This window comes from Centruroides sculpturatus, unplaced genomic scaffold (genome assembly GCF_000671375.1).
Source record: "Centruroides sculpturatus isolate CEXI.00-Female unplaced genomic scaffold, Cexi_2.0 scaffold345, whole genome shotgun sequence".
In the NCBI taxonomy this organism is placed as follows: domain Eukaryota; kingdom Metazoa; phylum Arthropoda; class Arachnida; order Scorpiones; family Buthidae; genus Centruroides; species Centruroides sculpturatus.
In genome coordinates this window covers 326,988-344,525 of record NW_019384515.1, presented here as the reverse complement: position 1 = coordinate 344,525, position 17,538 = coordinate 326,988, and the positions used below count along the sequence as shown (strand labels likewise).

At 29.5% G+C, this 17,538-nt stretch overlaps 1 long non-coding RNA gene across 1 annotated transcript; it reads left to right on the top strand.

Annotated features, from left to right (window-relative positions):
• Positions 1-316: 316 nt before the first annotated feature.
• LOC111622538 lies at positions 317-15,705 on the top strand. Its single transcript, XR_002756286.1, has 3 exons — positions 317-344; positions 15,021-15,090; positions 15,212-15,705. It is a non-coding gene; the product is annotated as an uncharacterized LOC111622538 (long non-coding RNA).
• The last annotated feature ends 1,833 nt before the right edge of the window (positions 15,706-17,538 follow it).

The following is a 17,538-nucleotide window of genomic DNA, read 5'->3' as shown; positions in this document are numbered from 1 at the left end:
ATGAATTCCATGTTGTACGAGTCACTTAGATTTTACAAATACGTGAGCCATTCACAGCCNAGTAATTTCTACATAAAAAATTATTTTTAATTTTAGTAAAAATTAAAGTAATTAACAAATAAATAGTAGAGATAATAAGAATTATTTTTTCTGTTTTTATTTACGAAATTTGGCATTTTTGACCTATTTATACGCTGTTTTTTTTTTACTGTTTTTGCAAGATCAACAATGTTGAATTGCATTTAACACAGGTTTTTTATCTGTTGAATTTGTAAGTCATACTTTTTAGTATAGATTAGTTTATAGGTTATATAGGAAGGGCCATTACGAGGGAAGACAGTCCGGTAATTGTTCCTACTTCTACAAATTAATATTATATTTACTAACAAAAACTAAAATCTTTAAGACTGCATTTTATTAACAAAGAAACATTCTACATATTTCATTTGTTAAAAAAAACGAGGCCTGTCTACCTTAGGTACTACATAAGCTCTCAACAGTCCTAGTGGTCATCCCAGGTATTTGAGCTTCATTCTCCATCACCTGGTTGCCCCATTGTGGGCTTGATAAAAAAGACCTCTTAGCACTCTCAGGGCAAAAAATAAAAAATACAAACAAAATGACTATGTTTTCTTTGTAAACATAATGAAATAGCTAAGTAAACTTTACAAGTATGACTTTGCAATTGTATTTTATATATTCTATCATATATGATAGGCAATCAACTAGTATACTTATAAAAATTACAAATTAAACAGCATCTTATACTATTCTGATTTTCATTTCCATCAGTGCAAAGAAAAAAAGGTACAAATTTCAAATAATACAAATGGATATGAAAATAAAAACTGTTAGTTTAACAAGATTGCATCTAACATACATATTTGGGTCACATGGATGGAGAAATGGAAAACTATTAAACTTTTTACTAATAAATGGCATTATTGTATACATTTAGTGTTCAATGTAAGAGCCATTTTGCTCTATACACTTTCTCCAGCTCTTCAGAGGAAAGTCACTAAGAGCAAGATCAGAGCTGTTTGGGAGCATGGGAGCTCTTGAAATCTCATTGTTCAACTGTCATTTTTATGATGTGGCTGATTTGAAAGGAGCACTATTGTGAATAAAGAAAAGGAAAATGCCTTTTGATTTTTAATACAGTTTGCAGACCTCACTCACTAGTTCTGAATAGTACTGAAGGAGAACTGACCAAATTTTTCAAAACTTGTTTTCCAACATTTTTCAAAAAGGCATTTGAAGATTTTGTATGCCATTGGAAAAAGTGTGGAGCAAAATGGCTCATAGGTTGAAAAATAAATGTACATAATAATACATTTTATTAGTAAAAAATTTAATAGTTTTTATTTCTCCATCCACATGAGTCTGAGGATTTATTGAACTACAGTAGAATCTCATTTTAATGAATCACAGAACTACAATTTCTCAGAATAAAGGCTTTTTTTCCAAGTCCCACCAAATCAATGTAATTTTACCTCCTTTCATCAGACCCATAATTCAGAATAATAGATTTTTTTTCTATCTTCATCTATTGTAAAATTGGCATATTTTCAGTTTTTAGTTAATAATTCAGTTTTTCTGGGAATCTGTAGATTTTGATGATGCACTTGTTAATTTGGGATATGTATAATTGAAGAATTTTATAAAGAGAGTCAGTAGGCTGATATGCTTGAGGAGGAGCCACCTAGTGAACACTAATTATTGAACAACAGACTTATTTAGAAGTCAAAGAAATACATTTATTTGGTAGTTTTGAGATTTCTTTATTTTCAAAAAGCTGTTAAAAAAAATTTATTCTTGCTTTACTTATTTTCTAAGTAAAGCAAATTTTACTTTTAAATAGCTTGGAATATACAAGCTATTTAAAGTAATAAAAAAATGTTTTTCTTTGACTAACCAATTTCATTTTATATTCTTAACATATGTAATCCACTGCTTTCTTTGGAGATCAAAATGAAAAATTTTCCTNCTGTTGATTATTCCGTTTTATATGAATTCCATGTTGTACGAGTCACTTAGATTTTACAAATACGTGAGCCATTCACAGCCCGGCACACGTATTTGTAAAATCTAAGTGACTCGTACAACATAGAATTCATATAAAACGGAATTATCGACAGTGTTATAGGGGGGGTCGAATGTATAAAATAATCTCTAAATAACGGCTACCTTCGAATAACCTTCTTGTCAATGGTGTTGTTCAGAGGTTTAAATATGTTTTTAATTATAACTAATTTGTTATTATCTAAAGTAAATAAAAACGTAGATTAAAATACTTTTGTTTATTAATTTGTTTGAGAAATTCCGGAAATTTATCAAGTACCAAACTTGATAAAATTGATCTTTGAACTTTGGAAACATAAATAATAGAATATTTCACTTTATTACAATAAATTCCAATAAAAATTCGATGTCATATATATATTAACAATTTTATTAAATTTCTATTTATAATTGTTGTCGTACGTCTGTCCGTCTGTCCGTCCTTCTCGAGAACGAAGTTTGATACATGAAATATGGAAAGATTAGGGGTTGAAGGCTCCTATTAATTGTATACAACTTCCGGTCCAGATCGGAAGTTCGTATATAGTTTACGTAGTCACGATCGGAAGTCACGTAATTTAAAAAAAAAAAATCATTAAAATTTCCACCCCGGTATTGCGTAAATTTTCAATAAAATAATTATGCGACCATTCCAATGTGTTTGTAAATCTATTTTCTCTCGTGTTATTACAATTATTATTTAACAACTAATTAATTCTAATGATTTCCAGAGCAATGCATTAAAATTGCATTTAAATCATTCGATCTTTGATTTCTGTTTACAAATTTAAAAATAACAAAATAATTTTCGTACCGAAACGATTAAAATTTAAAATAATAATTGAATTCTATAACGTTGTAATTATAGAATAAATTACAAATTTATATTAATCTAAATTTTAATGTTCAAGTTTTTTTTGTTGTTTTTTTTTTTAAGGTTTTTACTACGATAACATCTTCAGATGCGTAATTAAGATGGCTACGAGCCAAAACAGCTGTAATGATTTAAAACACGATATATGCACGTCGCTAATACAAAGTGTAAAGTATAATGTAAAATAATATTTAAAAAAAAAAAAAAACGTGATTTTTGCTCAGAAATTAGATTTGAAGTTTAATTGGATTGTTATTTTATAAATTTTCCTGGTAATATTTCGAACATGAGCTTGCAATGAAAGAAAACATGGGCATAAACTACGGCTTATAAATTTCTCACTTCGATGCAAATTACTTTCATAAAATGAGAAAAAAATTCGGTACTGAACCTAGAAAGATTTTTCATTTTATTACATTACATCGTCATAATGCCGAGCTGTAATTTTTAATCTTATTCTAATTTAAAAAATCATGTGAGTTCCGGTCCAGATCAGAAGTTCGTATATAGTCCCGGCCCTTAAGATTTCTACATCTATATTTCATCTAACTCAGATCTCGAGATTAGGGGCTGTCCGTAAATTACGTCCATATTTACTCCCTCTCCACCATTGTCCCAGTTTGTCCAAGTATCTGTAACCCCTCTTTACTCTGAACCTCTGAACTCCCCCTCAAAATCTTTGCCACTTTATGAATAATAAAATGCATAAACTGTATAAAATTTAACAGAATAAAACGAACGTCCATTGAAGTTCAACCTATTCCCTCCCCCTCGTCCGACTGTCATAACTCTCTTCCAGTGTGGACGTTATTTACGGACAGCCCCTTAACAAAGGACAGATGGACAGATGGATAGACGACGGTGAGAATGTATACGTCTGCAATCTGAAAATTGAAAGCCCAGTTATATTTTCAGGCATAAAATAGCAGTATTTATTGTATTATATTAACGATACAAATGCACTCATTCCTCCCTATACCAGAACTCGAATTACATTTTTCAAAGCTTTTTTATTAAATAATTACTTTATTTATATCATTGTTATATTGCATTTAGACAATTAATTGGAATTTTCACATTATTTTATAAAACCTATCTCATCTTTTTAAGAAATAAATCAATGTCTTCCTTTTTTGCTACAATTTTGATAACATTCGTAAATATATACATAGAGAATAAACCGTATAGCTGTGAACTACTGTATTGTTTGAAGTAGAGCGTAATTCAGAGATACGAATTCTTAAAGAAAATCTCTTTGCATAATTCTGTTATAAATTGATATTTTAATATACAAATCACAAGATAATTGTGGTATACAGAAATCTACACGTACTGTACATGAATGTATAAGAGGAAGGCTACTTTGTCTCATCCACCCAAATATTCGGCTCTCCCTCTTCCTAAACCCTAGTAATCTAGTCTAAATTGCATAAGAATGGAATATTAGATCAATAAATTGTACTTTTTCGTAAATGTACGACTACTTCTCTACGTAAAATTCACAAAAATAAAGTGTTTCATGATCTATTTAGTTGTGTAGTCGGACTCGCTTCAGCTCCGAGGAATTTGTACGTATCCGATGACCGTGGGTTCACAAGATTTATGTAGACGTACAGTACAAAATGTTGGAGAATCAAGTAGGACCATGATTGTTTGGATTAGAAGGAAGTTTTAGATATCATGACGGAAAGTAAATGTGAACCGGAAAGTCATATATATATGTATATATGTATGTGTGTGTCGATTAAAATTGTCTAATAACGGTGATGGACACACTCTCCTGGAGGTTGTGACAATACATACAACTCTAGAGAGAGATGTAGATGGGAAAACTTCTTCGAATAAAGGACTCAATCTCTGATATATCCGTAAATTTTTTCGTGAGAATTCGACAATTACAATAGTGGGTGTAGTGATAGCTTATTGAATCTACTTTTTCCTCCCGATTGCGGTCTCATAGGCACATATCCAACCTCTTTATACGCAGTCGTGAAAGTAATAAACAAGAGTAGAAAGGGGTTGTAAAAAACAGGGAGAGAGGGACGAAAGTTGAAAAAGGCGAGTCAGAATAGAGATGGGACGACGGTAGAGTTAGTGAAGAGATGTGGTGGAGTTCGAAAGTGGGCAAGGAAGGATAAGAAGAATGTTAACTGCATAGGATTGAGTTTCTACCGTACACGATGAAGTGTAATTAAAGTTTGGTTTTTGCTAAGATATTTGACTATGTTCAATTCGGTATGACGAACCGACGGGAGGGTAATCCGTGAATGCAGGCTATATTCTCTACAGTGGGGTAAATCGACTTTCCACCAGAGTTTGAGAGAGCGTCCAGAGGAAGTCGTAGATTATCGAGACAAAAATCGAGAAGTTCGAACAACCGAGTTCGGTTCTCACTAATCCTCATTCTTGATAGCACTTGTCCTCAAGTAAAATCTTTGTGAAAGATCCTAAAAGCTCAACGAACTCGTCTTCCATCATCGAAGCTTGTAAATATTTATGCACCTTCAATTCCCAGCTCTTATTCTTTCTCTTTCTCTCGGATAAACTATCGCTATTGTTTGCTGAATACGCGAAATGAGAACTTCCGATTAGAATAAATTAAATTTAGCTTTTAAAAAAGAGGAAAATTGATCTCCTGAAAATTGGTCTTTTCCGGAACAGTCATGCACTTACCCACAGAATAAAAGCCCCATACACATAGCCCGAGCTTGTTAGTTCTGTACAAAAGCGATTGCCACCGTGACTTAATGAAAAGAGGCGAATCTCAAATTGGTATAGGAACTGCATATATGTACTAATATACTCGACCGGATGACCGAGGTGGTCAAGGCATCTTTTTATTCATTGTTAGCTAAAAACTATGAATATAACTCAAATATCTAAGAATATTAATTGAATTTATTTATTCTTCGAATTATGTTCTCTCGTAGGCAATATTTTAGATCATAAATGAAATGTTTTATTTACATTTGCATCTGGAATAATGATAATTTTCTGTAAATGGGCCATAGAAGTATCTTGTAAATTTTCCTCTTGTACAGAGAATGCCAAACGCCTCAAAAATCTTCATAGATATCGTGTGATAATATTGGAAAAATTGTTGATGGTTATAACACTATCCGCGGATTGTAATTTATACAAAAATGAATAAATAAATAAACAGTAAACTCTCTGAAATACCTAATCTATCACGACCGAAGGAGGAATCAAAAACTCGAGCAGAAGAACCATGATCCAATTTTGTAACAGCAGGAAAATATTTCATAATCTGCATTTTTGCTTAATTTTATGAAAATAAATTAACTTTTCAACGAATGATATTTCTTTTCACTTGAAGAAAAAGAACTTCTGTATGTTCAGAGTATCCTACTCTGCTTTACGAATGCCTTTAATCAAATGCTTTTGTATTAAATACAAGAGAGCCAAAATGTCTGGAAACAGGCTGGATTGATGGAAATGTCACGTTAATGCAAACAGTTCATTACAATTTTACACAGCGTATAGTTAAATGATACGAATATTAAACGAGGAACAATATAGTCCTTCAAAGCAATGTGTATGTTCACAGCGCATAGCTATTTGATTGAACATATGATACCAATATTGAACATATCATATATCAATAAACCATTTATTATGTATATTCGCCTATACTTCCAAACAATGGCCATCCTGTGTAGGGAAAAAACAAAGTTTGTTTTTAATTATCGAAAAAATAATTTAACTATGCAAATTTAAAAATTAATAAATGTTATGAATAACGGGTGGATGGCCGAGCGGTTAAGATGGAAGCCTACCGTTTTAGGGATCCGGAATTGAAACTGGACTGATCGAAAACTTGAGAAACTTTTTGAGGGGTGGCCCAGCCTCGTCTTCTCATATTGTGAGCCTGACCTAACATATAATTGGCTTACTAAAAAGGCCTTCTTAGTACCCATAGGACGGGTAGAGTTTTCAAAATGTAATTAATAATAGTACATGATTTATTAAAGCATAAAATTAAACAAACAATAAAAATGATAGACATTATATCGATTCGATTAAATGAGATTGCCAATTCATTATAGTAGAATTTTTTTTTTTTAATTTCTTTTGCACTGGGGCAATAGAAAGGCCTTTTTTCCATACCCGTCGTGGGTCGGGTCTTATCCACAATAGTAGCACCGGACGGTGAGGGACGTGCCAAACACACTGGGTCCATTCACCAATGAAAACTTCTGAATCAGTCGGGCTCAAACTGAGTACAAACGTGGATACAAAAGTGACAAGCTGGTACCCGAAATTCTGTTTAAAATTACCTAGAATTGCCAGTTTAAGTAGATTTACGCGAGTACATCCCTCTGCCCGACTGCTCTCCAAGTTAAATCAATCTATCGAGAAACTTAGTTGTTATTATTATTATTGTTGTTATTTTAATTCTAGAAATAATTGAATACGTTTTAAACAAAATCGATAAAATTTACAATTTTTCAGCTCGATTTAAAATGATCGATATTAAAACTTTTATTCTACGTAATGATAATGCCTGAACACTTGCCTTTATCGAACTTGGCCAAAAGACATTCGAAGTTATCTAATAAATACGTCGAATTTTCCAAAGAAAAAAAAAATTATTAATAAATTTTTATTGCTTACATCTGACAAAAAAAGCAATTAAATTACGTTTATCTGTTTATCTGTGATTATTTATATAAAATAATCTGTCCAAAACTTTGTTCTAGTTGCAATTAGCTATGTCTATTCAAAAATTTACCGAGTAAACTAGATTTTATCGAGTTGCCAATTTACTAATTCGATAATTTTAAACATAATTTGTTAATTTAAATACATATTATATTGTCCTCATTAAATATCATTAATTTATTCTTTTTTTAATTACATTATCTTCTTGCTTATCAATTCGTACATTCAGCATCTTTCCAACCAAAGAATTTTGATACGACGATTTAAAACCACGCAATATTATACGATTTATATCTATTTTTAAATAGTTTCGAAAGAAAATTTTAATTTAGATTTTAATTAAACATTAAATGCTTCATTACAGTTTATTACCCAATATCGGATGAAGCTAACGAATATTATAGCGTAGTTAAAAGTCACTTTAGCCAAAACTACATTCAATACCTTTCTATCGTAAGATCGAAATAAAATTGAAATTTACTTTATAACAATTAAGAACAATTAACGAGGTATTAAATAGAGAACAATAACAATTTGTTTGCATCAGTTGAGATGGTTCAAATGAAAATTCTTATTGAGAGAGGTGGTGTAATTGTCACGCCACATCATGCACAACTTAACACTTCCTGTTTCCTCTAAATTCTTTATTCTTATTCATCTAACATTGTAAATTGAAACCGTAAATTGCTTTTAAAAATATGCAAATATATTTAAATTCAATAAAGAGAGAGAGAGATTAATTGAATTTTCTTTAGTTTCTTAATCGGAATTCCTTATATCGATTGCATTAATTGGCGATTTCTGATTGTTATGAAACGTTATTTTCCATATAGAATTATTTCCGATGATTCATTCGTATTATGAAATACAAGACAATGACTAAAATATTGTTTAAAATTGACTTTAAACAGTAAAAACTTACAAACAATATTTTTAACTTTGAGACATAACGGCGATGTTTTTAAGAGGAAAAATATTTTAGATAAAATTTATTTTAATTCGTTTTAATAAATTTTACTTTATCAAATATATAATTTATTTTTTCCTAGTTTTTCTTTCATTATAAATTGTCAAATGTAGTAAATTAGACGAGGAACATAATCGAATTTTACGGAAGCGGAGTTATAATTTATTTGAAAACTTTCATAAAACTATCGGAAATGCTGCCCTGTAGTTTTGCACATTTTAATTATTATCTCACCACGAACATTATACATTTACTAAACATAAGTTTTTCCGACAATTTATGACCGGAAAAGTGGTAAAAGTTGAAGAATTCAGACTTATCATTTTCGGTCAGTAAATCTCTCCTTGTCGAGAGTTAGACACATCATTCTTCACCTTGATTGTCAAGGTGATTAAAATAATTCTCGTTAAAACGAAATGTCAAGGTAAAAATCTATATAATATAATATTATAAAATTCTGTCTCCATGCCAAAGAACTTTTAAAAAATTACAACTGAATTTAAGAAGCATAAAAATATTTTTAATTGAAGTCGATTAGTACGAAGAATACTTTTTTTTAAAAAAAATAAAAGGCATTATATACATGCCAACGTCGTTTTCAATAGAAAATAAATCACAATGCCTACTTAGGTAATCACGTGACGACAATGTGGCATCCTTTTATAAAAAAAAAGGCAACAGAAGAAAAAAAAATAATAATAATCGTCTATTGTGTTCATCCCGTTTGTTAACAATAACGCGCAAAATGTTTCTGACGGAAATGGGTAATTAAGCAATATTCTAGTTTCGTCCGATTGTTTTTATTACCGAAAATATATTTCGTGTTCATTACTTTAAATAAGAAATTTATACTTTTATATATATATAAACTTTATAATTAATGGAAATTAAAATACTTAACACGCAACACTGTACAATTAATAATCGGTTGTTATACGTTAATTAAATTTACAACTTAAAAAATATTTTAAAATTATACAAAATGTACAGTATATATTATATTTAAAACAACTTTTTCTACCAATAAATTTATCATTCTTGTAATCTAAACTAAATTCAAGGCCGCCAGCAAACTAAATAAACAAGTACTAAAAGGGCAATTTTCTAAACTTTACCCTTCGTTTATTGTAAAATATTCTTCGTAAGTAATTATATACGTAGTTAAATTTTAAATATCTAAACGAAATTTTAACTTAACTTCTTGTAGAAATTATTAGGGAATCATTCCGAAGTTACCGGACTACGTGAGTGACGATATCCAAAGCATACCCCATACCGAGTTATAAATAGAAACATACAAGAGACCTCTAGAAAAATTAATTCTGTAAAGTTTTTTATTTTAATTGTCTTTATAGAGATGAAAACGACTGATTTCCCGGAAAACTTTTTGTTTTTTTGTAAATATGACAGAAAAAGTAGTTAATGACAAAGTAGTAGTCGACGTTCGTTGATCTCGTAAATGGTTGACTCAACCCCTGACAAGCGATACCTCTCTCATTTTAATACCTAGACTCTAGAAGACGTTTCGGTTCCCATCTGGTTTTTGACCTTGAGTAGTAGCGAGCTTTTATTAATGGAACTTTCCAAAAGCTTCTGTTCGTTACGGGTGAACGGTTTAGGGGAGTTGTGTTACGTTTTTAAGGGCAGATCTACGGTTAATTTTCTCGTAAGCATTTGAATATCAAAACAAATGTAACCGGAAACGATCAAAAACTCTACCGAAAAAAAAAATAATAATAATGTTAAATAATAATAAAAGATAGTGGCAAATTCTCCAGTAATTCATAACATCTTTAACAGTCAAATGTCGCCTAGACTGTTGAGATAATTGTTCTGTCAGCAAACGCTTAATGATCAGACACAATGGATTCATTAACGCTTTCATCAAGTGGAAGAAACTAGAATCATTAATTTGTCGACGAATTATAAATCTGAAGTAACATTTTTCCCTTACTTTTCTACGTCGAGTGCCTCCAAGATCTTATTTTTCGAATCCACAAGAATTGTCCATTACACAGAAAATACCAAATTATTATTATTGGCACTTCGTTCGTTGTCACTTAATAATATTTACTCAGAGCTTATATCACTTAAACTCTATAATCGAATCGTAAGGCAGGTATCCATTGTTCGAGAGTTTAATATTGTTCCACGGCATTATTTGTATAATACAATAGTGAAAAGACTTTCTACAACAAAGAAAATTTTAGCTCTTGAGAGTTATCGAGGCAAATCGAAGGGAAAGAATGTCGTTCGCCTTCTTTCCCTATAACGTCATCGATGATGAAGTATATTCGTGTTTACTTACGTTTCGCCCACTTGCATTAATATTAATTAGCAATTTTTAGGATTAACGCTGATCACATTCGCTGGTTAAATCGTGATGTTATCGCTCGCTCTCTCTCTCCCTCCTACGCTCTAACCATGACAAACCATTGAAAAATTCTTATTTTTCAAATATATATCTTTAAGTTTTAAAATATTCATAATTTTTATTATTATTTTATTTATTTTATTTTTCTTTTTATACATGACCTTTCGTGTATAAGATGAATAGAAAGGAGGAAACGAATTTATTAATGTATGCTATACTAAAGCGTGCAGACTGTATGCAAATTGATAAAATATATTTAAAAAGGAATATTAATAAACAGATTACATAAATATTTAGTCAAATAATTATTTATAACGTTATTAAATATTTTAATAAATCATTATTTTTAAAAAAAACGTATTAAAAACAACACTTTAAAAATTAATTGTTTTGTTTTTTTTTTTGTGTGTTTTATTGTTAAATTATGAAATAAAGTCTGGAAATTTAAAAACTTTATACTTGAATTTTGAAAGAATTTATTTATTAGAATATCTTTTAATGATCTTAATATGGAATAATCGATGAATATTTCGTGTAGGATGTATTTAGTTTCTGGAATATATTCGCGTGTCAAATGATTTGTTTGTCCAGTAAATTGCGTGTATTAATAGAAAGCTTTTCAAAGTTTATTCATTTAAACCTTTGAAGGAAAGCTTACATTTTTCTTCTAATTATTTAATGGTTCTTAAAAAATAAAAAAAATTAAAAAAAAAAACTAAAAATATTACATCTAATTTCGAGATTTTAACAAATTGCCTGCAAATTAAGATTGAAATATAGTCGTAAATTATTCTTAATTTGATTATTTTGTCGAAAAACTCTACTCATGTACTTAAAAAAAAAACAACAACAGCAACAGCAACAACAAGAAGAGAAAATGTCAAATCATTAAAAATGTAATCTAACTTGATAAAAACAAGTTTAGATAAAATGTGGATGATTTCTGCATGCAGAAAGCAAAAATATCTTTGATTTCAGACGAAATTATTAGAAAATAAATAGAATTTATTAATGTAACAAACAAACAATGAATTAAAAGAGTTAATTCATATTTTAAAAGATTAAATTTTACGTTTAAATCTCATTATTAATTGTAATCGAATTAAAATTCTAATTGATATTTAATATGATTTAGATAAGAGCCGAAAGAAAGTATTAAACCAAACGAATCCCGAAATTAATGATTAGAGAATTTGATAATTATGCATTACAATTCTTAGCAGATATTTATTTGATGCATTAAATAAATATTTAAAGCATTTATATGGTAATCTTATTTAATGTAAAAGTATTAGATAAGAGCTATAATTTTATATTATCGATAATATAACGTACTAATTAACTAATGGAAATTTTTATTTTATTACAGCTAATAAAACAATTGCTAATAAACAAAATAAATTAGTCATGTGTATATTTTATGTGTCATTTCTTAAATATTTTCTTATCCTCTATCGATATCTTCGAGTTCAAACGTTAAGATTATCTCAGCTTTTGTTTAAATGAATGCTTCTAACTGTTTTAAATCTGTTCCCATTCTAATAAATTTCTACTTATTTTTTGTCGTCGGTAATTATTTAAATTCTGTTTACGTGAATTAGTTCGATGCTTTCGTTTTTGTTTTTATAAATTTAATTATTAAAAAGAACAGCAATCGATGATGCTCTTGTAGAATCTTACTACAAAAGTTCATATAAACAAAAACAATAAAACAAAACAAAACTTGTTTATTAACATTCCTAAACCCGGAAAATGTCTTAAGGCTCTCGAATACTTCATTAATTGTTGATATTTTTTTAACATTTGTACATTACTTCATGATTTTCTCAGTGGCACGTTATACTATGGGCGAAAAGAACAATTGCCTGGGGTCCCCTATTGGTGAAGACCCCAGGCAATTGTCTGAAGTTAACACTATATATGGGGCCATCTAATTTAAATTTGCCTACGCTCCATAAAGTCATAATGGATTTTCTATAACTTTACATGTTCAAATAAACAACTTGGAGGAAGAAAGTTAATAAAGTCCTAAAAATGTAAGCTTGTTTTCTCAAAACTCTAAGTATTTATTGGGCTGCAATATGAAAAAATTGTAGACCTATGAATTCTACTGTCGTTCGTTCGTCTGTCTTTCTTTAATATAGCGAACGGAGTGAGATAGATGAAATCCAAGACCAGATATGGAAAGATTAGGGACAAGAGGCCCGATTAACTCTATATAAACTTCCAATGCAAACCGAAAGACACATTATTTCAATTCAAATATTTCCCCTGTAAGAAGTTAGATAGATGAATGCATGATCCAATTGTTAACAGGCAAAGTATGATGTACAGGGGCAAGATAGAGATGGAGAGCATATATTTTAAATTAAATAAATTTTAAAAAATATGATTAAAAATTGCAGAACGGCATTGTGAAAATGTCAGAATAAATAATTGTTCGTTTATTTCTTAAAATCTTTTTATAATAAGAAATTTAAACAGTTGTTTATGACTTATTCGTTTCTTCAAACCGATTTATCTATAAGAAGGCTGAACTAAAGCACAGTTAGTGAGCCTATTACTTAACAAATAACCTGTTACACAGCACTGTAATGTAATTACGAGTTATAAATATATATGCCATTTACGATAAGGAAGAGATTTTACATTCGCTGTTAACTATTTGATTTAAATAATTCTTAATTTTAAATAAATTCTCGTGCCTTACAAAATTCGAGACGATAATTAAAAGTAACGAAACTTTAACACTTGGAAGGGCATGAACTTCGATTGTTACGCAAAATACTGTCAAGAATAAATGATGTCATTTCGTGTCGTCATCGGTTCCGAAACGTATCGTTAAAACAAAGTTAAATTGAACGTATTTTATAGCCTATTTAAATTACGTAACTTAATATAATTTATATAATTATACGAGTTTAAAATTACAATATTCTATGCGATAAAATACATAAAAATTTAAAGAATTTGTAAATATTTTTTAAAAAATTTGAATAGATCGTTTATATTTTAATGTATTCTTCCAGAGAATTTTTCGAAAAGTTAAGGAAAAAAATTGATTAAAAATAGAATTTCGAAAATATTTCGAGACGAAATCTTCTTGAAAAATATATTCTAGTTCGATAAAAAGATTATTTTAAAAGTTTAAAAGAATTTATCAAAAAAAATCTTCTAAAAAACAAAAAAATATATATAAAAGAATCTTCGAATATTTCACATTTTAAAATTGTTTATAATCTTTATCTTCAGTATTTAATATTTGAGAAATATTATTCTAAATAAAAGCAAAACAATAAATCATAATATAATGTAAAGGTGGAAAGGAGAAACGTGATCCATCCAGAACAGATTAAGTTACTATCAAATATATACGGATGAAAGGCTCATATTATTTCGATTCGTTCGAAAAAATGTAAATTATTATAAAAATAATTCATTTTGTAATATCAAAATTTGAGTATTTAAGATGATATCATCGCTAATTTAATACAGGAAGCGTACATTTATTTTTACTGCCTTCAAACAGTTAGATAATCCCTAATGGTTATTATTTATTAACTTAAAAAACCCAAGGAATTTTCGGAAATTGAGTACAATGGAGAATTTTCGTGATCATATTATATAAAAGTGAAGAGGTAACGATCTAAAAACGAGGTCTAGTCAGAGACAATAATTATATAATCATTAATATTTTCAATACTTGATTACTTTTAAACAATGACTCTCTCTTTTAGTAATCCACTTAAATGTGGATAATTAATTAATCAAAGCGTAATGTTAATCAAATACTATTATTATTTATAACATCTTATGTCGATAGTAGCCAAATATTATTAAATTTCTTTTATTTTATATTCCATTTTACAGCTTTAATTACAGCTCTTTTCTCTCTCTCAAAGAAGATTTAGTATCAATTAGGCTGTATTAATTCACAACAGTTTATTTTCAATTTAATAAACTGTTATTTATGTATTATTTTCATTAAAGTTTACATCAAAGGTATTAAATATTAATAATATTTTAATTAAATTACATATATATGAGACGTTTATTTTTAGTGGGGCAAGTCTATTTTTCCTTGTTTCGAGATATGTAAGGGCTTATGTTTCAAGATATTTAAGAACATTGGTAAGAATTAATAGAAATCTTTCATGTATTTTATGATATATATTTAGATTATTTAAATTTTTTAAATGTTAAAATATCCGTTAACAAAGATTATTAAGAAACTAGGTTAAACCTCTTATAGGAGAGTGTCCTGTGAACAGAATGAAAATGAGAAGTGGAAAGAATCGCTTCATCGAATTTCGATGGTTTGATAAAAATCTACTTTTGTTTTTTAAATGGTTGACTCGGTCTTTAAACTACATAAACAGCACTCGCCCGGATGAATACGTGTTCGGAATATCACGCATAAATCCAACATGCATAGACGCCTTTATGTCAATAATGTCGCGAATATGTCCTTCCAAATCTATTGTTTATCGTTGGAAAAAGTAGTAATTTAACAATACAGTAGCCTGGAAATGAGCGGAACTTTAAAAATTCTCTACCATTGCTACTTTCATCGATCTTCCACTCAATAATTATTAGACAATTAAATAATGTATTGGGCGATTAATGTAGATTTAATTAACCGTAATTTTTTTATTTATTTAAATAAATGACAATTATAACTATACTTTGTTAATTTTTTAAATAATATTATTTACATTAAATTTATTATCGATACAGGCGAGTACTGTACTTAAATAAACGTTAAAGATGCAATTGGCAAGAGTTCAACTTTTCCACTCTGGAATTTCATCAATGAACTTATACCATTAAAGCTCTTACCTAATTATACTTTTAACATAAATTATCTATAAAAATTACTTTTTAATCTATTCTAACCGGAAATTTTAAGAAATAAGTTGGAAACTCGGGTGAATTTCTTAGATTTCTATCGATAAGGATAAGTCTAGGGTGCCTCAGACAATAAAACAAAACTTCTACTTCAAACAATTTATAGATGAGTGGAGTTACAAAAGAGTTCTGCTTTCCTAAACGAAAATAGATTAATAATACAATAATTACCGAGCAATTATTATTATTTTTATATATCTTTAACGGGCAAAACAATGAATAAAGGTCTATAAGGCGATTACGTTATCACGCATGCCACGGATACTTCTTTCGTAAGACCGAAGAATTAGAAGAGATTGTTTAACAGAAATGTGACTTTAAAGCTTATTTTTTAATACAGGAAAGCTATTTTTAACCGTTAAAGAGAATATTTAAATGTCGTAATTGCAGAGAATTCTCTGTGTAGCGGGTTCAAATTTGCTATTCCATTCGATAGTCTGTTGTTATTTATTATACCATCGCTCGATACGGGAAATAAAATATAAAAAAAATGTCTGCCAAACGATATCGAATAGTACAAAAGATAGAATAAATAAAAACGAACATTATTTATTACCTAGTAATATCAATAATTGATACTTTTATTGCCTTTTCGCCGCTTGGTCCTGGCAAGTGTGTGCATTGCAGCATCTGTACATAAAGTTTGACCCATCGGAGCGAATCCAATATCGACAGGGCAGTCAAATATGATTCAATTGTGCAAAGAGCAGTTTTATGGCAAATGAAAAGCAATTTCAGAATAGCAAAGTCGCGTGAGGAAATCCTATATTTTTACCAATTTTTTTTTCTGTCATTCTGTATTTGTTGGAATATTAATGACAGTGTGCCATTTGTATCAGTCGAAAGGGATAATTGGCGTTGATAATTGTCGATTGAATTGTAGTACGCTTCGATGACATTGACAGTCTATTTGTGTTTTCGAGGCCCTCGGAAACATTTTTTTTTTTATAGGAAAAATTTCATTACATTGGCTTTTTTTTTATTTCGAAGTCTCCGCGTAGACACTATTGTTGGGATAATGGTCGCTTGAACGATCCTGACGGTGGCAAGCTAACATGATTGAAGAGAACCAAACAATACTGATAATGCGATCCAGAATCATAGATACTATCTCGTTGGGGTGGGAAAAGATCCCTAAAGTGGACGACCCAGTGACAAAATCCGAATTTTTATAAGTAATTTACATAGAGGCAAACGTTCTACTAATTGGCAAAACAGAGATTTAATAATAGACGAGGAGGCAATTGTTAAAAGTTACCAAAGCGAGAAAAATTGATAAAGATCAAATCGGCGAGGAAATTAATAAAAAGGTTTATTTTTATTTTTAGTCTGATCTTCGGCTCGACATTAGTAGCGGGGGGAGGGTTGTTTATTTCGCGTTTGATGCTTAACACTGGTAAGTTGGGTTGTTATTGACTGTACTTTTATAATAGGAAGAGGGAGAGTACTCGAAGCTGTTGTAGAAATTCCGTTCGACTGGTTTCTTCTTATAGCAGCGGGAGGCAAAATCACTCAATCAATTGGCAATTTTAGAAGAGTGAAAATTTAAGGAGTGTTCGACGTCCCGTAGTTTTATTATATAAGTTTTTATCAATACAGAAAGAGCAGGAAATTATAGCCAAGTTTCATTACCTCGTAACTTCCTTACTTAATGATTCATATAAAAATTCT